This window comes from Capricornis sumatraensis, chromosome 19, assembly GCF_032405125.1.
Source record: "Capricornis sumatraensis isolate serow.1 chromosome 19, serow.2, whole genome shotgun sequence".
Taxonomy (NCBI): Eukaryota; Metazoa; Chordata; class Mammalia; order Artiodactyla; family Bovidae; genus Capricornis; species Capricornis sumatraensis.
Genome location: NC_091087.1, coordinates 33,041,241 through 33,062,772, shown reverse-complemented (window position 1 = coordinate 33,062,772; position 21,532 = coordinate 33,041,241). Strand labels below are relative to the sequence as shown.

The window sequence follows — 21,532 nt, the reverse complement described above, 5'->3', positions numbered from 1 at the left end:
AATACAATATTGTTGGGGAAAAACTCTGATAGATTTCACCCTCTCAAGAGTTTATAATATAGTAAAGAAGGGGAGATATTCAGAAAAAAGAGATATTTCAACATGCATTCTAGGCAACCTTGTGTAGTTCATTGGGCTTCCCTGGTGGCTCAACTGGAAAAGAATCTGTCTGTAATGAGAGAGACCTGGGTTCTATTCCTGGGTTGGGAAGATCCCCTGGAGAAGGAAAAGGCTACCCACTACTGTATTCTGGCCTGGAGAATTCCATGGACTGTATAGTCCATGGGATTGCAAAGAGTCAGACACCAATGAACAACTTTCACTTTCACTTAATGTGGTTCATTATTAAAGCATTGACTCAGATAATTGAAACTGTGACGGTACAAGAGAATTAGGATCTGAGTCTTAAGGACCAGAAAAAGCAGAATCAGGAAGAACAGTGACTTACAGAGTGCCTACTATGAGCCAGACATTATTCTAGGTGAAATACATAAATTATCTTTGATACAACGAAATGAACTTGCACATCCAGAGAAAAGGTAAGAAAGAGGAGGAATTTTTTTCGGGAACAAACAGCAGAAGAGTAACAGTACCAGACATCATAAAGCTTTTTAATTCTTTCCCGTAAGGAGGAGTCCAATGAAAGGCAGTCCAAGGATGGTACAGGGCTCCACGATATTGTGAGGCAATACCTTGCCTCTGTTCCTGCTCTCTGATTTCTCTCTTGCCTTTAATACAATAGCTCTTTCCTGTATGGCTACCAGATGGCTACTGTAGCTGGAGGAGACTCATAAAAGTCCCTTGCACAGCAAGGAGATCAAACTAGTCAATCCTAAAGGAAATCAACCCTGAGTATTCATTGGAAGGACTGATGCTGAGGTGGCTCAGACGGTAAAGAATCCACCTGCAATGCACGAGGCCCAGGTGTGATCCCTGGGTCGGGAAAAATCCCCTGGAGAAGGAAATGGCAACCCACTCCAGTATTCTTGCCTGGGAAATCCCATGGACAGAGGAGCCTGGCAGGCTACAGTCCATAGGGTCACAAAGAGTCGGACACGACTGAGTGACAGAGCATGCACAATTCTGAAGGTGAAGCTCCAGTACTTTGGCCACCTGATGCAAAGAGCTGACTCATTGGAAAAGACCCTGATGATGGGAAAGATGGAAGGCAAAAGGAGAAGGGGGAGGTAAAGGACAAGATGGTTAGATAGCATCACCAGCTCAATAGACATGAATCTGAACAAATGCCAGGAGATAGTAGAGGACAGAGGAGGCTGGCATGCTGCAGTCCATTTGGTCACAAAGAGTCCGACACGACTTAGTGACTGAACAACAAAAACCCCAGACCCCAGGCTTCATGGCTATGTTCAAGATGGGAAGCTACATAGAGGAATAGGACTATCTGCATCTTCTACCCTGTTAATCAGGAAAACCAAATCTTTCTTGAGCACTTCTGGCAGACTCCAAAGTTGCATTGTCTGGAGCTAGGAGACACGGCAGCTTCCTCCCTTTAAGCATCCTGGGAAGTCATGTGTTTGACAAACGGAATGGGAGTAAAACCATAGGGTTAGGTCCCATCACCTGGGCTGGGAAACTATTTTTCCAAACAAAATTGGGAAGATACAGAGAGTACCTGCTGTGCAGACAACTAAGAGTGGCTTCCACTGTGTGCCAGGCAATGGCCCACTATGTCTTCTCTATGCACCTGTTGATGGGCAAATTGGCTATTGCAATGATCATCAGGTTGTCTCTCCTACCTCTTCCCTAACATTCAAACACCCAGGACTCTGAGAAAACTCTTCTGTAAATAATGTCATTTCTTGGGAATCTTTTATCACAGCAGTTTCCTTTCTGCTTCCTGTTTTTTTCCGCACCGTTCCTGCTTCTCTGCCAGTTCAACTGTGAGCTGATTCATGAGACTACAAAGAAGAGTGGCTCCTTGAAGATGGTAGAGCAGGAATCTCTACCAAACTACTGTTGTTGTCGTTTAGTTGTTAAGTTGTGTCCAACTCTTTGCAACCCCATGGCTGGAGCCCTCCAGGCTTCTCTCTTCATAGGATTTCCTGGGCAAAAATACTGGATTGGGTTGTCATTTCCTCCTCCAGGGGGTCTTCCTGACCCAGGGATCGAACCCATGTCTCCTGCATTGGCAGGTGGATTCTTTACCTCTGTGCCAACAAGGAAGCCCCTATCAAACTATAGTCGGGGCCAAATGCAGCCCTCTGCCTGTTTTTGTAAATAAAGCTTAACAGACACACAGTCACACCCATTTGTTTACACAGTGTCTTTGGCAGTTTTGGAAATTATAACAACATAATTTTTCTTTAAACTTTTTATTTTTATTTTTATTTTTTTCTCCTTAATTATTTTTATTTATTTTTTATTTATTTTTTTTTCCCTTTTTTTTTTATTAATTTTTAAAATCTTTAATTCTTACATGTGTTCCCAAACATGAAACCCCCTCCCACCTCCCTCCCCATAACATCTCTGTGGGTCTTTTGTCTGGAGAATAGCTGATTAACAAACAATATTGTGACAGTTTCAGGTGAAAAAGGAAGGGACTCAACCATTCATATACAAGTACCCATTCTCCCAAAAGCTTCCCCTCCCACCCAGGCTGCCACATTAACATTGAAGAGGTCCCTATGCTATACAATAGGTCCTTGTTGATTATCCATTTCGTATATAGCAGAGTGTACATGTCCATTCCAAACTTCCTAAATATTCTGTCCCCGCCTTCCCCACCAGCCATAAGTTCATTCTCCAAGGCTGTGAGTCTCTTTCTAAACAGACATAGCTCTAGTCACAGTCTCAGAAATAACCAGAGAAGATCAAATAAAGGAACTGGAGCAACCCTAAAGGCTGAACAGAAAAGGAGACAAGGCAGTGCTTACCATTTCCATGGGCTTCCCAGGTGCCACTAGTGGTGAAGAATCCCCCTACCAATGCAGGAGGATTGTAACAAACAGACAGGATGACCTGTTTGTTACAAAAAAAAGACCCATGACCTCAAAGCCTAAAAAATATGTACTGCCTGGTCTTTTTTAGGAAAAGTTTGCCAAGCCGTTGAAGGTGGAGCCAACACATCCAGCTTCAACTCCTGGCTTTGGAACTTACCAGTTGGGGTGTTGAGAAAATCATGGTAGACCTGGGTCTCTTCACCTCTGGATCTGGGATAATAAGCCCTCCACACATCACCTGTGAGCATCATGGTGGATAATGCGCATGGAAGCCCTTTGCAAACAGCAGACTGTTGTGGAAATGGTGCATGCATGCTCAGTTGCTTAATCATGTCTGACTCTTGGACCCCATGGACTGTAGCCAACCAGGCTCCTCTGTCCATGGGATTCTCCAGGCAAGAATATTGGAATGGATTGCCATTTCTTCCTTCAGGGGATCTTCCTGACACAGGGATCGAACCTGGTCTCTTATGTCTCCTGAATTGGCAGGCTGATTCTTCACCACTAGCGCCACCTGGGAAGCCCATGTAAATGGTAAGCACTGCCATGTCACCCAGAGAAGGAAATGGCAACCCACTCCAGTGTTCCAGTACTCTTGCCTGGAAAATCCCATGGATGGAGGAGCCTGGTGGACTGCAGTCCATGGGGTTGCTAAGAGTCGGACACGACTGAGCAACTTCACTTTCACTTTTCACTTTCATGCACTGGAGAGGGAAATGGCAACCCACTCCAGTGTTCTTGCCTGGAGAATCCCAGGGATGGGGGGCCTGGTGGGCTGCTGTCTATGGGGTTGCACAGAGTCGGACATAACTGAAGTGACTTAATAGTAACCAGTGTTCTTGTTTGGAGAATCCTAGGGATGGTGGGAACTGGTAGGTTGCTGTCTATGGGGTCGCACAGAGTTGGACATGATTGAAGCAGCTTAGCAGCAGCAGCAGCCATGTCTCCCTTTCTGTTCGGCCTTTAGGGTTGCTCCAGTTCCTTAATATGATCTTCTCTAGTTATTTCTGAGGCTGTGACTAGAGCTATTAAAACCTGCAATTTGCAGGCAGTGCTAATGCTATTAATAATTTTCTACTCAACCTACCTTTCTGTAGGCCGTCAGGTGACAAGGATATTTTTAAATAAGCATGAATTATATAAAAGAATTGGTTCATGAATGAAGCCCACAATCATATATTCTATGCCAAGAGTTTAGAAATTCCCAGTTGCTATATTCTCTATTCAATGGAGAAATTGCACATGTCTGATAACTATATTTAGATTCTCCATACCACCTTCTTTGGCCAGATATTCTCTTTGGTGATAGCAGCGGTATTATGCATGCCTTTGAGAAGAGAAGTCCTGAGGACTCTGAGGAGGGTGTGGTGACCTGGGTCATTACCCAGACCCCAGATATGAGGCTGCTTAGCAGCTGAGCTGGTGAGTACAAGAAACAAGGAATCTGAGATGTCAGTGGGCAGCCCCCAGGCTTCTCCCCCAGGGCTGGCAGGGAACAAGTAGTCCAGATTATGGTGTACAGGAACTGCCGTGTATTTAGGCATAGTTTGGGGCACAGCTTGTTTGCTCAGGACTGAGTAATAAAGGGGAGAAGGCAGTGGCACCCCAGTCCAGTACTCTTGCCTGGAAAACCACATGGACGAAGGAGCCTGGTAGGCTGCAGTCTATGGGGTCGCTAAGAGTCGGACACGACTGAGCGACTTCACTTTCACTTTTCACTTTCATGCATTGGAGAAGGAAATGGCAACCCACTCCAGTGTTCTTGCCTGGAGAATCCCAGGGGCGGCAGAGCCTGGTGGGCTGCCATCTATGGGGTCGCATAGAGTTGGACATGACTGAAGCAACTTAGCAGCAGCAGAGTAATAAAGGCAATGCCAAAGAATGCTCAAACTACTACACAATTGCACTCATCTCACATGCTAGTAAAGTAATGCTCAAAATTCTCCAAGCCAGGCTACAGCAGTATGTGAACCGTGAACTTCCAGATGTTCAAGCAGGTTTTAGGAAAGGCAGAGGAACCAGAGATCAAATTACCAACATCCGCTGAATCATGGAAAAAGCCAGAGAGTTCCAAAAAAATATCTATTTCTGCTTTATTGACTATGCCAAAGCCTTTGACTGTATGGATCACAAGAAACTGTGGAAAATTCTGAAAGAGATGGGAATACCAGACTACCTAACCTGCCTCTTGAGAAACCTATAAGCAGGTCAGGAACCAACAGTTAGAATTGGTCATGGAACAACAGACTGGTTCCAAATAGGAAAAGGAGTACTTCAAGGCTGTATATTGTCACCCTGCTTATTTAACATCTATGCTGATTACATCATGAGAAACGTTGGGCTGGAGGAAGCACAAGCTGGAATCAAGATTACTGGGAGAAATATCAAGAACCTCAGATATGCAGATGACGCCACACTTATGGCAGAAAGTGAAAAGGAACTAAAAAGCCTCTTGATGAAAGTGAAAGAGGACAGTGAGGAAGTTGGCTTAAAACTCAACATTCAGAAAACGAAGATCATGGCATCTGGTCCCATCACTTCCTGGGAAATAGATGGGGAAACAGTGGAAACAGTGTCAGACTTTATTTTTTTGGGCTCCAAAATCACTGCAGATGGTGATTGCAGCCATGAGATTAAAAGATGCTTACTCCTTGAAAGGAAAGTTATGACCAACCTAGACAGCATATTAAAAAGCAAAGACATTACTTTGCCAACAAAGGTCCATCTAGTCAAGGCTATGGTTTTTCCAGTGGTCTTGTATGGATGTGAGAGTTCGACTGTGAAGAAAGCTGAGTGCCGAAGAATTGATGCTTTTAAACTGTGGTGTTGGAGAAGACTCTTGAGAGTCCCTTGGACTGCAAGGAGATCCAACCAGTCCATCCTAAAGGAGACCAGCCCTGGGTGTTCATTGGAAGGACTGATGTTGAGGCTGAAACTCCAATACTTTGACCATCTCATGTGAAGAGCTGACTCATTGGAAAAGACCCTGATGATGGGAGGGATTGGGAGCAGGAGGAGAAGGGGATGACAGAGTATGAGATGGGTGGACGGCATCACCAACTCAATGCATATGAATTTGGGTGAACTCTGGGAGCTGGTGATGGATAGGAAGGCCTGACGTGCTGCGATTCATGGGCTTGCAAAGAGTCGGACACGACTGAGCGAATGAATGAACTGAATAATTTGCAGCTCCTATTGGTGTAGGTGGCACACTGATGATCCTCAGGGCTGAATAAAAACTGCAGATTCACTTGATTTGACTTTGTGAAGCACACATATTTTTAAAAAACTTTTAATTTTGTTCCAGAGTATAGCTGATTAACAATGTTGTGGTAGTTTCAGGTGCACAGCAGAGCAACTCAGCCATACATATATGTGTATCCATTGTCCTCCAAACTCCCCTCCCATCCAGGGTGCCACAAAACCTTGAGCAGAGTTCCCTGTACTACACAATAGGTCCTTACTGGTTATCCATTTTAAATATAGCAGTATGGATACGTCCATCCCAAACTCTCTAACTATCCCTTTCCCCCAGCAACCATAAGTTTGTTCTCTAAGTTTTGTGTCTCTGTTTTGTATGTAAGTTCATTTGTATCATTTCATTTTAGATTCCACCTATAAGGGATGTTGTACAATATTTCTCCTTCTTTGTCTGACTTGAGTGCATGTATTTTCATATATTACTTAAGTGTCTTCAGGTGAAGATGTTTGTTCCACCTCAGCTCCTGTCTTCATAACTCCCTAAATATATTGTTTATAGCTGCTTGATACTCTGAAAACTTGAGGTTTACAACACTTCACTAAGCAATGGTCATCTTCATTGATAGGTTGATTTCAACATCATGACCTCTGGTTCCAGTGAGCCCTTGGTAGCCCAGGACAGACCCCGACCCCTTCTCTTCCCATTTTTGGGAGATAGGGTTCGTTGAAGCCAGATAAGGATTCGGGGTTCCAGACAGAAGGACAGAAGTTCAAGGTCAGGCCACCATGTCTGCCAGGGCACCAGAGCACGCTCAGGATTCCAGGGGAGCAAGCAGAGCCAGAAGAGAAGTAGAAGAGGAGTGGATGCTGGTACCTCTTTGCAGGGTCCTCAGCTAGCTCCCGACATGCACTGGGCATTGGATGGGGGTAGCAGCCTTGTTCCCAGATCCCACCTGCAGCTCTGCTAGGCCTGGTAGGTATTCTCTTGGAGCATCTTGCAGCCCTCCATTGAGGAATCTGCCAGTGTTGGGGCAGAAGGATTGCTTCCTCCTGGGGATGAATTATCCCCTTCCATTTTTTAAAAAAAGTTATTTATTTATTTTGGCTGTGCTGGGTCTTCATTGCTGCATGGGCGTTTCTCTAGTTGTGGTGAGTGGGGGCTACTCCTAGTTGTAGTGTGTGGGCTTCTCATTGTGGTGGCTTCTCTTGTGGTGGAGCACGGGCTCTAGGGTATGTGAACCTCAGCAGTCAGTAGTTGCACCTCCCAGGCTCTAGGGCATAGGTTCAGTAGTTGTGGTGCACGGGCTTAGTTGCTGCCCGGCATGTGGGATCTTCCCAGATCAGGGATTGAACCATGTCCCCTGCACTGGCAGGAGGATTCTTCACCACTGAGCCACTAGGGAAGCTCCATCCCTTTCTCAGTCTTCATTTCCCTGCCCTAGTTTTTCATTTTGCAAGAAATGACAATTGAGTATCTGTGTGTGTGTGTGTGTGTGTGTGTGTGTGTGTGTGTGTACAGGGGACGATGAGATGATGCTGGGCTTGATTATTATTTGCAAATTTGCCAGATTACTGGCTTGAGAATCCTTAGCACCCCTGGAGATGGTGGACATTGGTGTTTTGTTGCTAATTTTATTGCTGCTGCTAAGTCGCTTCAGTCGTGTCTGACTCTGTGCGACCCCATAAATGGCAGCCCACCAGGCTCCCCCATCCCTGGGATTCTCCAAGCAAGAACACTGGAGTGGGTTGCCATTTCCTTCTCCAATGCATGAAAGTGAAAAGTGAAAATGAAGTCGTGTCTGACTCTTAGCGACCCCATGGATTGCAGCCCACCAGTCTCCTCCATTCATGGGATTTTCCAGGCAAGAGTACTGGAGTGGGGTGCCATGCTTTCTCCAGCTAATTTTATTAGGAAGTGACAAACGCAGGACTTTCATAACTCTTCTTTTGTGTATTGAACCTGTCTGGCGGTCAAGTGAAGTTTATGAACACCCTTCTCTGAATCAAGAGTTTAAATGTATAAAATAAAATACATAGGATTGCAAAGGAAACTAATGAAGTAGTTATTGAAATATTATTACTGCACTAAATATAAGATATAGTGGCAGGTCTAATAAATACCATGATTTCAAAGCAATGAGAGGCATAAATACTATTTTGATGTTCCTGCAACCACTGTACTATGACATGAAAATACCAATGATTTCTGTTAGTGACAAAGCCATGGGTAATTCTAATACTACTCTGGTTTATTACCTACATTCATAATTGAAGGGAAAACTAAATTTCTGTTGGTTAGTGAAAGTAAAAGTATTATGATTTTACCCAACTGATACAGAGATTAACAAATATGATTAAGAATTCTTGCTAGTAATTTTTGTTTAAGTAAGATAGCAGTTTTAGGTTGAGCTCTGTATATCATTTTCAGGAAATATCCTTCAGTTTTTATTTTATTGAGTGCTTTTAAGCTGGGTATTAAATTTTCTTTTCAGAATCTATAGAGATGATCTTTTAATTTATTCTGTTAATATGATGATTGTGTAAATGGGTTTCTCATATTGAATTCTGCTTTCTGAGGTCTATCTCTCTAGATCCCTTCCCTGGTAATATCTGAACCTTCCTTCTCCTTCAGCCTATGCATTCCTGTCCCGACCCATTTGTGTTTCAATCCTAGCAGAATGTCCTTGGTGCAGGGCTGTCTCCTTTCCTTGAGATTTCTGCCTGACCCATCACTCTAGAACTTCTGTCATCATCTTTGGATAACTCACTCACACATTAGAACCTGAAAAGAGGCACTCCTGTTGATCATTGTCCTCATATTGGCTAGCTGAGTCTTCATCTGAGGATTCCTTCCATTTAGAAGTGAGCACAGGTAGGTCATTTCTAGATTTCTTATTTCTTAGTCCATTCATGTGCCCCTGGGCTGCTCATACGGTCATAAGACTCTTGTTGACTGCCCCCACCTGCCCTTATTCTGAAGTTCTTGGAAATGTTATCAGCTAGATTTTGTTTTGTTTTGTTTTTCTGGTTGCACCGAGGCTTGTGGGATCTTAGTTCTCCAACCAGGGATTGAATCCAGGCCCACAGCAGTGAAAGTGCAGAGTCCTAACCACTGGGCCTCCTGGGGATTCCTGTTATTAGTTTTTATAAGATGTTGTCTATGGGTTTTTCTTTTGTTTTTATAGAGGCACTGGGGGAAATCTACATTTAAGCTGAATCTTGCTACCAGGAGAGATCTCCAGTGACCATTTAAAATCTCTTAACAGTTTATTAGTCTACTGGCATGCAGGCTTAGCTGTCCCAAGGCATGTGGAATCTTCCTGGACCAGGGATTGAACCTGAGTCCCCTTCATTGGCAGGTGGATTCTTAACCACTGGACCATCAGGGGAGTCTGTTGTGTTAGACTGTAAATATCTGTTTTCATCAGTACAAAATTGAAGTAAAAAGTCCAATTGATAGTCTCTGATTTAAATATATGGGTCCAATGAGCTCACATTTTCTCTGTTTTGGGGGGTGAAATATATTTACTTCTATCTTATTTTCTATAGTGTGGTATATTTATTAGTTTCTCCTTTCCTGTCTTCTCTTGGATTGGTAAAGTTTTCTTTGTCCTCCATCTCTCTCTTTCTTTCTCTCACTTCTGCTAATGTGTAAATTACACCTTGAGTTTCCTTTTCTTAAAATTTTAACTTATATCCAAAATTGATCTTTTTCTCAGCGTTTAAAATATGCAACTATAACTTGTATTGTCTTTTTGATAATATTAACCATATATTCCTTAGTGGCTTTTTTTTTTTAAGGAAATTGCTTTATTATCTTAAATTTCTCTGAACTGAATGATCTCCGAGGTGTGTTCAGTGTCTGTCTTTTAAGGCATCAGTTGTCCTCATATGTCTCAAAATTGCAGTGTAAGGTTCAAGAGGAGGAGCCGTTCTTGGCCTTTTTTGTTCTTTTTCTCCTACTTGCCTTCTTTATGTCTAGAAGTTTTATACTGAACTAGGTTTCACAACTCAAAACTAGGACTTACGATAGAAGTTTGAGGCTCCTGTCTCACAGGGATGCTTCAGATTCAGTTCTGGAGCTGATGGGTAGTGTGGCCGAGTTCTGCCTGTGTAAATGTCTGATTCCTTCTGCTACTTTGCCATACCATAACATGCTTTGTCACTTAGTTGTGTCTGACTCTTTGAGACCCCATAGACTGTAGTCCGCCAGGCTCCTCTGTCCATGGGATTCTACAGGCAAGAATACTGGAATGGGTAGCCATTCCCTTCTCCAGGGGATCTTCCTGATCCAGGGATCAAATCTGCATCTCCTACATTGCTGGCAGATTCTTTACCAATGCTGCTACCTTGGGCAGCAGGTTAATGTTGAATATAGCCAGGAAGCTGGGCCAGCTTCTTTCAGTGTTTGTTCTTGAGTGAGGGAGCCCCACCTCATTCTATTCCAGCTCCTGATTTCACAGGCTGGGCCTCACATCAGCCCACTACTGAAGCTGAATATGGGCTACTTGTATTAATGTCCTTGGAGCCCAGAAGGTCCACAGCTCTAGCCCTGCCTAAGGTTATGTATTCATCTCTCATTTTCTTCCATCAAGATGCTTATCACTTTTTAAAAAGCTTTAAAAAAATTATTTATGTATTTGGCTGCACCAAGTCTTACCTGCTACTTGCAGGACCTTTTAGTTGTGGCGTGCGGGCTATAGTTCCCTGACCGGGCATGGAACCTGGGACCCCTGCATTGGGATCTTGGAGTTGTAGCCACTGAATCATGAGGAAAGTCCCTTATCACTTTTTTTTTTTAATACACCAAGGTTTAAGATGGAGCATTGCTATGGTTTGGAGTAGAGGACTGTGTTTTGTGTCTTACAGTGCAAATTTACATCATCTGCTACAGTTGAAACTTGGAAATTTTTATACTCTTTGGCTCAGTAATTAAAAATCTAGGAATTTATCCTAAGGACACAATTGGATAATAAATGTACAATGATGTTTGCCACAGTTTTTTACAGTCATAGCAAAGAGCTGGAACCAACCTAAATGTCCATCAGTAAGGGATTCAATAATTTATAGTATTTCTAAATACTATTAAGAAATATAAATATTATTTCTAAATATTATCACTAAATTATGATATTGTAATTCCAGAGAATAATCCTCTAATTTGAGACTCTAGTTAGGTAGGTTTGAAAAGCTTTGGCCCTTATAATTTTTTATTTTAAATAAAAGAGCCATAGGTGATTCTGATTTGCCTATAGGATTATGAAGCACTGATAGTAGGAGAACATCTAATATCCTGGGAAGTAAATTAGTTTTTCAAATTGGAGTATACTTGCTTAACAGTGTTGAATTAGTTTCTGCTGTACAGCAAAGTGAATCAGCTATATGTATACATATACATACATCCCCTCCCTCTTGAATCTTCCTCCCACCCCTCCATTCCACCCCTTTAGGTCATCAGAGGGGCGGGACTAAGTCAGGGTTTGCCAAACTATGGCCCAAAGTCTAAATCCATCCTGCTGCCTGCTTTTGTTGGCCTATGAGCTAGGAATGTACTTTACATTTTGAAACAGTTTAAAAAACTTCCCTGAAAAAAAAAAAAACTTCCCTGGTAGCTCGGTGGTAAAGAAGCCATCTGCCAATGCAGGAGATAGGGGTTCAATCTCTGTGTTGGGAAGATCCCTTAGAGAAGGGCATGGCAACCCACTCCCGTATTCTTGCCTGGGAAACCCTGTGGACTGAGGAGCCTGGTGGGTTACAGTCCATGGGGTCACAAAAGAATCAGACATGATTTAGTGACTAAACAGCAAGAGAGCAAAGGGAGAATAATATTTTGTGATATGTGAAAATTATATGAAATTCAAATATTGAAACCCAGCTACACTCATTCAATTAAAGTTTATCTATGGTTGCTTTCTTGCAGCTGTGGGATTGAGTAATTGTGATCAAGACCATGTGTCTGTGGCCTCAACTACTTACTCTCTGACCTTTACAGAAGGTTTGTGACCCTGTTCTAAACTACTTCTCTCTCTTGCCACTGACTTGACAGTAGCTGCTTAGTCATCAGTGTAGGGGTGTATACAGGGAGAAGATCATGCTGCCTTAGTTTGTAGGTGAAAGTAGTCCACCCTGCTGTGAAGTCTGAATATGTTTCTCTTTATTCCACAAAATATAAAACAGATGCACCCAAAGAAGGTTCAGAAAATGGTTAACAGGGCTCTTAGAAGAAGCAGAGCAGCATTCTGCTTTTGTTGTTTTGATTAAACCACCTAAGGAGGATTAGACAGAACAATTATGTTTCAAACCATAGGCAGTGTTGCCTATGGGTGGGCCATCCAGCTTTCCATACCTGGGGAAAGAGCTTTTGAAGCCATATGTAATCCTTAAAGTTCCTCTTGCAGAAACTGTCCGTTGCACTGCATAAAATGATGACTTTGGAACAACTTGCTTCAAGTAACTCGTTCGTCTCATTTATGTTGAAACTTCGCTCTTGTATTGGACGTTGGGCACGGTCTTTCTATGAGCCACCTCGGTGTCCTCCTTCACCACCATTTAAGCTCTCACTAGCTTTTCTCCCCCAGGCCACATGGTTTCAGCACCCTGCCTGCTTCACTTCCACCCTGGCCCTGCTTCAGCATTGCTATCCTCCCAGTATTAGGGTCCCGTAAGTCTTCCCATGTGTCCTTGAGGGGGAAACTGAAAACTAAGGATTTGCTAGAAAGTAAGATACAGGATGTTAGAGGTGAAAGCCCCACAGTGTCTCTCAGAAAGAGGGTTGCAAGACAGAAAAGACCTGATGTGCAGATCAGGATCAAGGATTTTAAAAGGCAGAAAATAACTAGCAGTAGAATTTTAGATTTAAATGCATCTTGAAGCACACACTAATAGGATGTCTGTGGGACCCACGGGCACCATGGTGATGAGTACTGTTTCTGAAAGCCTGAAATGCAGAGTCTGGGGCCCAGGAGTGGGAAGCTGAGAGAGAGAAGGGGAGGAATGGAGATGTGAATGGATGCAGAAGAAAAAAGAAATCTTTGGGGAAGGGAGTACCTTTGGTGAGAAATAGTCAGGAGTGGAGAAGGAGAAGTTTGGAGTCTGATTCAGGCACCAACAGAGGGCTTCCTCAACTCTGCTTTGTTATTTGTCATGAGGGGAAGTGACACCCAGGGTTGCTGTGAGGATCACAGAAAGGCAACTAGCGGGACTTTCCTGGTGGTTCAATGGTTAAGAATCTACCTGCCAATGCAGGAGTCATGGATTCAATCCCTGGTCCAGGAAAATCCCCTGTGCTGTGGAGCAACTAAGCCCATGTGCCACAACTATTGAGTCTGTACTATGGATCCTGGGAGCTGCAACTACTGAGCCCACCTACTGAAGCCCCTGTGCTCTAGAGCCTGTACTCTGCAACAATAGAAGCCATTGCAATGAGAAGCCCACACACCACAGCTAGAGTAGCCCCTGCTTACCACAACTAGAGAAAGTCCATGTGCAGCAATGAAGATTCCGCACAGCCATAAAAAGATGAATTTTAAAAAAGAAAGGCACATAGCACAGCCCTAGGCATACAGCAGACCTCCTCTCCTCCCCTCCCCTCCCCACCTCCCCCCCCCCCCCCCCCCCCGCCCGCCCATGTCAACTTCATCCACCTCCCACATCACAGTTTGTGATGTATCACCTCCAGGCTGCTCACAGAGCCTCTTCAGTCTCAGGCTGAGTCCATTGACTCTGACGTCAGTCCTATATCAGTCATGTGTGCCTTCCTGGAAGGTACCAGAAATGATATTACTTGGTGTCAGTGACCTCTTCCATGCAATGGGTCAAAAGAGAGGCATTTTTAATCTCATTTGCTTCTTTCATAGGAGACTCAGATGTGCCTGGATCCTACTAAGGTGTGTTGAAGGATTACCCAAGGAGCATGTCCAAACTACATGATTATTAAGTGAAAATGAAAACACTAGGGCCAATCACAGGGACCACATCTCTATTGCTGTACACACAGCCTTATCTTCCACTGGTACTCATCCATGCTTCCCAGGTTCAGAGATGCAAATGTAGTCCCCTCTCTATCTGTGGTATGCAAAGGCCATTGTTGCCTAAAGAGTATCATCGCTAGTGTTTACCAACAAGGCTTTGGATGTGGAAAATGTCCCAGATAGCATCAGTCTTTCAATGGGGGACCCTCTTCTTTAAAAAAAGAAAAAAGATTATCTTTACTTATTTATTTGACCACGCCAGGTCCTAGTTTCAGTATGTGAACTCTCAGCGGTAGCATGTGGGACCTAGTTCTCTGACCAGGGAAGGCACTCAGACCCCCTGCACTGGGAGCATGGAGTCTTAGCCACTGGACCACCGGAGAAGTTATAACAGGGTCCTTTTGTGAAAGCTTCTTGTGCATGGGGTAGCCAAGCCATTTTCCTTGCACCCCACCATGTCTGGCCTTTCTCCAGGGACTGTTGTTTGTATTGTCAGAGATGAACATCCAGGAGCTTCCAGAGACTTTTTTTGGCCCTGCAATGCAGCATGCAGGATCTTAGTTCCCCGACCAGGGATCGAACCTGGGTTCCTTGAATTGGGAGCACAGAGTCTTAGGCACTGGACCACCAGGGAAGTCCCAGGGGCTCCTCTTCCTGTGAACCATTGCCCATAGCTTCTCAGGAGGGCACCTCCCACTCCACTGTGGCCAGTTCGGGTTCACTTCCTGCCAGGAGCCTTGCCTGACATCTCAGAGCCAGCACATCCCTCCTCTGGACGTTCGGAACCTGCTAAGCTTGATTCCCTCATAGCAGTTAGCACTGCAGATTGCAAGTCCCCAGTTTCATGTTCCTCTCTTCCTCTAGTGTCTGAACTCATTGAGGACATGGACCAGGTCTCATCTGTCATCTTATCCTCTAGAGCAATGAATTGGAGCCACCAGAGTCTGAGTCGGCAGGGCTGGGGTAGGGCTGAGATGCTGTGTTTCTAGAGCGCTTTCAGGTGATGCCGAAACTGCTGGCCTGGGGACCCCGCCCAGGGTGGCAGAGTCTTGATGCCCGACACAGGCCCCGGGTAACACAGAATCTCATTCAGTATTTGTCAAAAGCATACATGTTCTGGGATCAAGGAAAATGTCACAAAGATTTTGAGAGTGTAAAACATTTATGAGCATATTAGGAGCAGATGTGGCTGTGTGTCTATATATATATATATATATATATATATATATATATATACACACACATATTTTAATAAATAGACATGCTACCATGCTTTTAGCTACTTGCTAGAATGTTTGTGTGTTAATCATTCAGTCATGTCCAACTCTTTGCAGCCCCATGGACTATAGCTCATCAGGTTCCTCTGTCCATGGGATTTTCCAGGCAAGAATACTGGAGTGGGTAGCCATTCCCTTCTCCATGGGATCTTCCCAACCCCAGGATTGAACCCGGGTCTCCCATATTACAGACAGATTCTTTACCATGTGAGCAACCAGGGAAAGCCCTATCTAGAGTAGGAAGCTGAAAAATGAAAGTTATGTAAATAAATAAATTAAATATGCACATGACTAAGTGACTGAACAACAACAACACCATATATAAAATTGTTAACCAACAAGGACCTACTGTATAGCCCAGGGAACTCTACTAAATATCTTGTAATAACCTAAAATGGAAGAGGATGTAAAGAAGGAAGAAATATATATATATATATATATATATATATATATATATACACACACACACACACACACCTGAGTCACTTTGCTGTACACCTGAAACTAACACAACATTGTAAGTCAACTATATTTCAATAAAAAAATTTTAAAAAGGAAAAGAAAAATAAAATCTACAGACTAGTTATCTACAAGAGTTAAAACAAAAAAACAACAACAACAAAATCTGGCTGATATTTTTTTCTTCTTTCAGTAGCTGATTGAATTGACTTTATATTATGGCCCTGGAGTTTGGAATTCATCTGGACAAAGTCTATGTATTGTATGTATGGAGGCTGATATTTTATACCTGTTCAATTTTTAAAACACAGTCCCCTCCAAAATCTATGCAAAATTTCTCCATTTCAAGAACTAAAGGAAGCAGAGATGAACCCTGTAAAGTGACTGGAACATGAGGAGTTGTCATTTGAATCCCCTGCTCTTGCCGTCTATGGGGTCGCACAGAGTTGGACACGACTGAAGCGACTTAGCAGCAGCAGCAGCAGCAGCTCTTGTCCAGGTGAATTTAAAATAAGCAGATGGGTCCTGATTTGCAGCTGGGGTTACTGCAGTATAGTTCACAGGGCAGGAGAATCTGAACAGAAAAGATAACCAATTGCTCCTTCCTTGGGCCCCACCTCCCTCTGAGAACAGGACATATTCAAGAACTCTGTGGCTGACCAGAAGCTCTACCTGAGGCTGCCAGCCCTACCACTGATCCTCCAGTGGGAAGTTGGCATTTCTTTCTTGACGGATGCTTTCAGGATGGGTTAGTACCTTGGTTGGTGGATATGAACAAATTGTCCTGGATGGTAAAATCCTATTGACCAAATTCAGCCCCACCCTTCTTGAAGGAGGAGGGCCTGTTTGAACACCAGCAGGATTCAACACACTCCAATACTTTGGTCACTTGATGCGAACAGCTGATTCATTGGAAAAGACCCTGATGCTGGGAAAGATCGAGGACAGGAGGAGAAGGGGGACAACAGAGGATGAGATGGTTGGATGGCATCATCGACTCAATGGACTCAATGAGTTTGAGCAAACTCCAGGAGATGGTGAAGGGCAGGGAAGTCTGGCATGCTGTAGTCCATGGGGTCGAAAAGAGTCAGACACAACTTAGCGATTGAACAACAAGTCTTCAACATGCAGCATCTCAGTGTAACTTTGATACCATAAATGTTGAGGTCAGATTCCTTGGATTCATATTCTGGCTCTGCCACTATCTTTGAAGGAGTGTTTTAAACAGTCTCTTCCTCAGTTTCCACATCTGTAAATGAGTTCCCCTGTAAGTAACCATCTGATAGGATGGCTGTGAGGAATGAAAGAAATAATCCATATAAACCACTTGGCAGAGAGCCTGGCATAGTGAACGCAGTCTGTGTTAACTGTTTTTATTAGTTTGGATTTCAGCTGCTTCAGTGGACAGCTCAGATATGTCCAGCTGCTGCCTGCCAGGACCTGAATTAATCAGGATGCTCTCGGCAAGGAGCAGAACACTTGACCCACAGCAGCTTATGCAATAAAGACATCTATCATCTCATGTCTTGAGAAGCTGAACTTAGCACAGGCTCTGGGGTTGGCTGATTCAGGGTCCTGGGATGGTCATCAAGGACACACTTTCTCTGTCTCTTCTTTGCCCACCCCAGTGAGTGGGTGGCTGGATCTTCGGGGTGGTTCCCCTTGTGGGTAGTGTCCATAAGTCTGTTCTCTGTGTCTGCATCTCTATTGCTCCCTGCAAATAGTTTCATCAGTACCATCTTCCTAGATTCCACGTATATACATTAATACACGATATTTGTTTTTCTCTTCCTGACTTACTCTGTACAATAGGCTGTAGGTTCATCCACCTCATTAGAATTGATTAAAATGTGTTCCTTTTTATGACTAATATTCCATTGTATATATGTATATATCACATCTTCTTTATCCATTCCTCTGTTGATGGACATCTAGGTTGCTTCCATGTCCCAGCTATTGTAAATACTGTGGCAGTGAACATTGGGGTACATGTGTCTTTTTTTATTATGGTTTCCTTAGGGTATTTGGTGGAGTGGGAAATGGTAACCCACTCCAGTACTCTTGCCTGGAGAATCCTATGAACGGAGGAGCCTCATGGACTATATAGTCCATAGGGTAGCAAGGAGTCAGACTCGACTTGGTGACTTCACTTTCACTTTAGGTATATGGAGGGCAGAGTTCTTATGTCACGGAGGCAAAGGCAGAAAGGCCAAGAGTCCTGTCCTTGACCTTGGGGAGAGGACTCAAGTCCCAACCCCATGACTAGGGGACGGTGCTGGGGATGTGCGAGCTGATGGGAATGGAAATGCTGTGCAGGCTGTGAGCAGCTGTGCACACTTGATGGATGTCTATTATGATACACAGCAGCATCCTTCTGTCGTTCTCCGTTTATAGTCTGACTCTTATGTGGGAGCTGACAGATATAGAGAAGACAGCCTGAATGTGTACTAAAGACATTTCTCATTCACCTGGGTCTGAAAGTATCCTCCCCAAGACAGATACCCAGCTCCACTGATTAAGCAACAAGAGTAACAATAATTATGACACTTATGGCCCCGGAATACTTTATGTCTTCAAAGTGCTCTATGATTTCATTTAATGTCTGGAAGCAGGTGATGGTCTGAAGCTCAGAATCCTTCTATGTAGACTGTCTGACACCTCCTTGTGATGTATTTGCCCCCTGTTGTTGGGCAAGGGGTGGAGGGGCTGAGCTGGTCTCTTCCTTTCCCCGGCTTCCTCACACACAGCTGCCCATTTCCCTTTCATGGCTGCTGTTTTGTTTGAAAATAACTTCTTCAAGCTCTCAGCCCAGACGATCTGTCTCTGACATTGTCTCCTCAACTGATTTCCCTGATGTCAATACCATGTCAAATTCTTCCTGGGCTAGAAAGATAAGAACCAGGGCTATATTTAATGTGAGAAGGGACGCTGAGTATAAAACTCCTGCTTTTGCTAAAAATCAGAGTTTAGCAAAAGATGTTTGACAAGAGGGGAAGGGAGAAATGTAGCCTCGAGTCCTTCGAAAATTCTCCTTTCCTAGAAAGCACTTGGAGCTGCTCTCTTTAGAGCTTCAAGTCTCCTGGGAGAAAACTTAATGACTGCTCCATTGGTGTGCCCCCTGCCACCCTACCCTGTGTAATACCTTACCAAACATACTGCTTCCTTTCTCCACCCCACCTGGCTTCATTTCACTCCAAAAGCCAGGGCACAGACTCTGGTGGCTTCTGACAGGTGTCTTCCTTCCACACCTGGTGATACCAAAATAACAAATGGATCAGCATGTTGGGTGATAGAGTAGGTCTAAGTGCTGCTGTCTCAGGAAGCTGGGGTATTTTGAAGAGCAGAAGTCTGACATTGAAATGCCAGTCTTTTACTAGTGGGCTGTGTGACTCTGGGTAACTTATACAACCTCTCTGAGCCTCTGTGTAAAATTCTGATAATTATTCACTCTCTCTTCTGGATCATCAATTCCTGGATGCTTGGAAGGGTCAGGAGAGCAGTCATCAACAAGCTGTGCAGACTGGCCTAGACCAGAGCCCTCATAGAGGGCATGGGGGAAGCCAAGCCCAGCTGTTTTCTGCCTCCAGGTTTCTTCTGTTTATGAACCTGCTTAGTGATCTGGGAGGCACTATGGCAGTGAGCTCCCCTGTTTATTACCCACAGTGAACCTGCTGGGCCCCAGGTTTCCGGATGAGTCTCACTGGGCTGGCACTTGTACATAAGAATACAACTTGTTCTTTTCTTGGTTCTCAAGTTCCTCCCTAGTGCCCTTGCTGAGAATCCCACAGGGCTGCCAACTCAGGTTTGTGGAATCCACACCCCAGTTTCCTATCTCTGTAATGGGGTGGGGTTCCTATAGAGCATAGAGGGTAGGGGGGAGATGGGGTGGGGGATTGCATTCCAAACAATGTCATTCAGGGCCTTCCCTGTCTTTCATGAGTGGTGACTATTACCATGTTCCATTTTGAAAAGAATACCAAGTGTTTACATCTTTTTAGCTCTTGAAGAAGCCTAGTAATGTTCAGAGTGGGTTTGGGACTTCCCCTGGTGGCCCAGTGGCTGAAACTCCATACTTCTACTCCAGGGTTCCATCCCTGATCGGGGAACTAAGATCCCACTTGCAGGGGCCAGACAACCAGAGATGCTGTAGGGCTGTGACAGTGCTGGCTTGTCGGGCAGCCGGAAGCATTATCTGAAATCACCAATGTAAAGTGAATTCTGAGCATGAAAGTTTGATGACACAGAGCACTGAATTTCTTTGTTTGGAGTGCAAGTGCTCCTTTCTGGAGCATATTTCAATTCATTTCCTTTCAGCTGTGTCTGACTCTTTGCGACCCCTGGACTGGAACTGCAGCACTCCAGGCTTCCCTGTCCGTCACCAACTTCCGAAGATTGCTTGTAAACCAAGCACATTTACAAGTTCTGTATGCAAACAATCTGATGGTGAAGAGCAGACAGTGATGGGATGTGAAAACCAGTCCTCCACACACCGATCCAAATAAACAGCTGCCTTCTCTTCCCTCCAAAATGCTCTGCCCATAATTAAACCTACATCTCTTGCCCCAGCAACACAAATGGCATCTATGCTTCTTACGGACCTTTCCACTTGGAATACTTTCTTCTTGCGGATTTTACCTTGATTATGAAGCAGAAGTCACCAGGTGTCTACGTGCTGCCTTCCTATCAATCTGTGTTACTGCAGTTTGGAGTCATGTTTGTAGGGTATGGACTCTATCAAGGTGGTGTATTTAAGTTTACATCCCTGATAACTACCCAGATGGTGACTGTCCACATTTGGTGTGTGATATTCCCATCTTTCACCAGCTAGTTGATCCCATCTCACGTGAACTGTGGGCTTCCCAGGTGACTCAGTGGTAAAGAACCTGCCTATCAAGGCAGGAGACATGGGTTCGATCCCTGAGTTGGGAAGATCCCCTGGAGAAGGAAATGGCTATACATTCCAGTATTCTTGCCTGAAGAATCCCATGGACAGAGAAGCCTAGAGGGCTACAGTCCATGGGGTTGCAAACAGCTGGACATGAATGAGTGACTGAGCACACACTGAGAACACACAAAGGTGAACTGGATGCAAAGAGAGTATTTGCAAAGTGGCTGCTGCTGTTGCTAAGTCGCTTCAGTCATGTCCAACTCCGTGCAACCCCATAGATGGCAACCCACCAGGCTCCTCTGTCCCTGTGATTTTCCAGGCAAGAATACTAGAGTGGGTTGCCATTTCCTTCTCCATTGCAAAGTGGAGGTGGAACAATAATTGTATTTGGCAAGTATTGATGTGTGCAAGGTGAGTTTTCTACAAGATTGATCCAACAAGTCTCCTAAACCCAGAGACTGCAATACTGGGTGTAAAATGTATTTAGCTTTTGAAAAGTAAAGTGGTTGGCAGTGTTAAGGTATGCATTGCTCATTTGTTTGGCCAACCTAAAATAGAAGACCTCTACAGAATTAGCTTTTCTCTGTGGAATCCTTCTGTACATGCTGAGGCTAGAGAGAAGATGCTGACTCAGACAAAACCTGAAGAACAGCATAATAAAAGTGTCCATCTTGGCCTGTAATGGGTAAATCCTAGCTAAGGACAGCCTTTCAGTAAAGAAGAGAAAACAGTAACAGCTTAAGAGTGGGCGACTCTGGTGCACCATGAACTTTCCTG

At 44.2% G+C, this 21,532-nt stretch overlaps 1 pseudogene; it reads left to right on the top strand.

The window, feature by feature from the left end:
* Nucleotides 1–514: 514 nt before the first annotated feature.
* LOC138094959 (AKT-interacting protein-like) lies at nt 515–21,497 on the top strand (annotated as a pseudogene).
* The last annotated feature ends 35 nt before the right edge of the window (nt 21,498–21,532 follow it).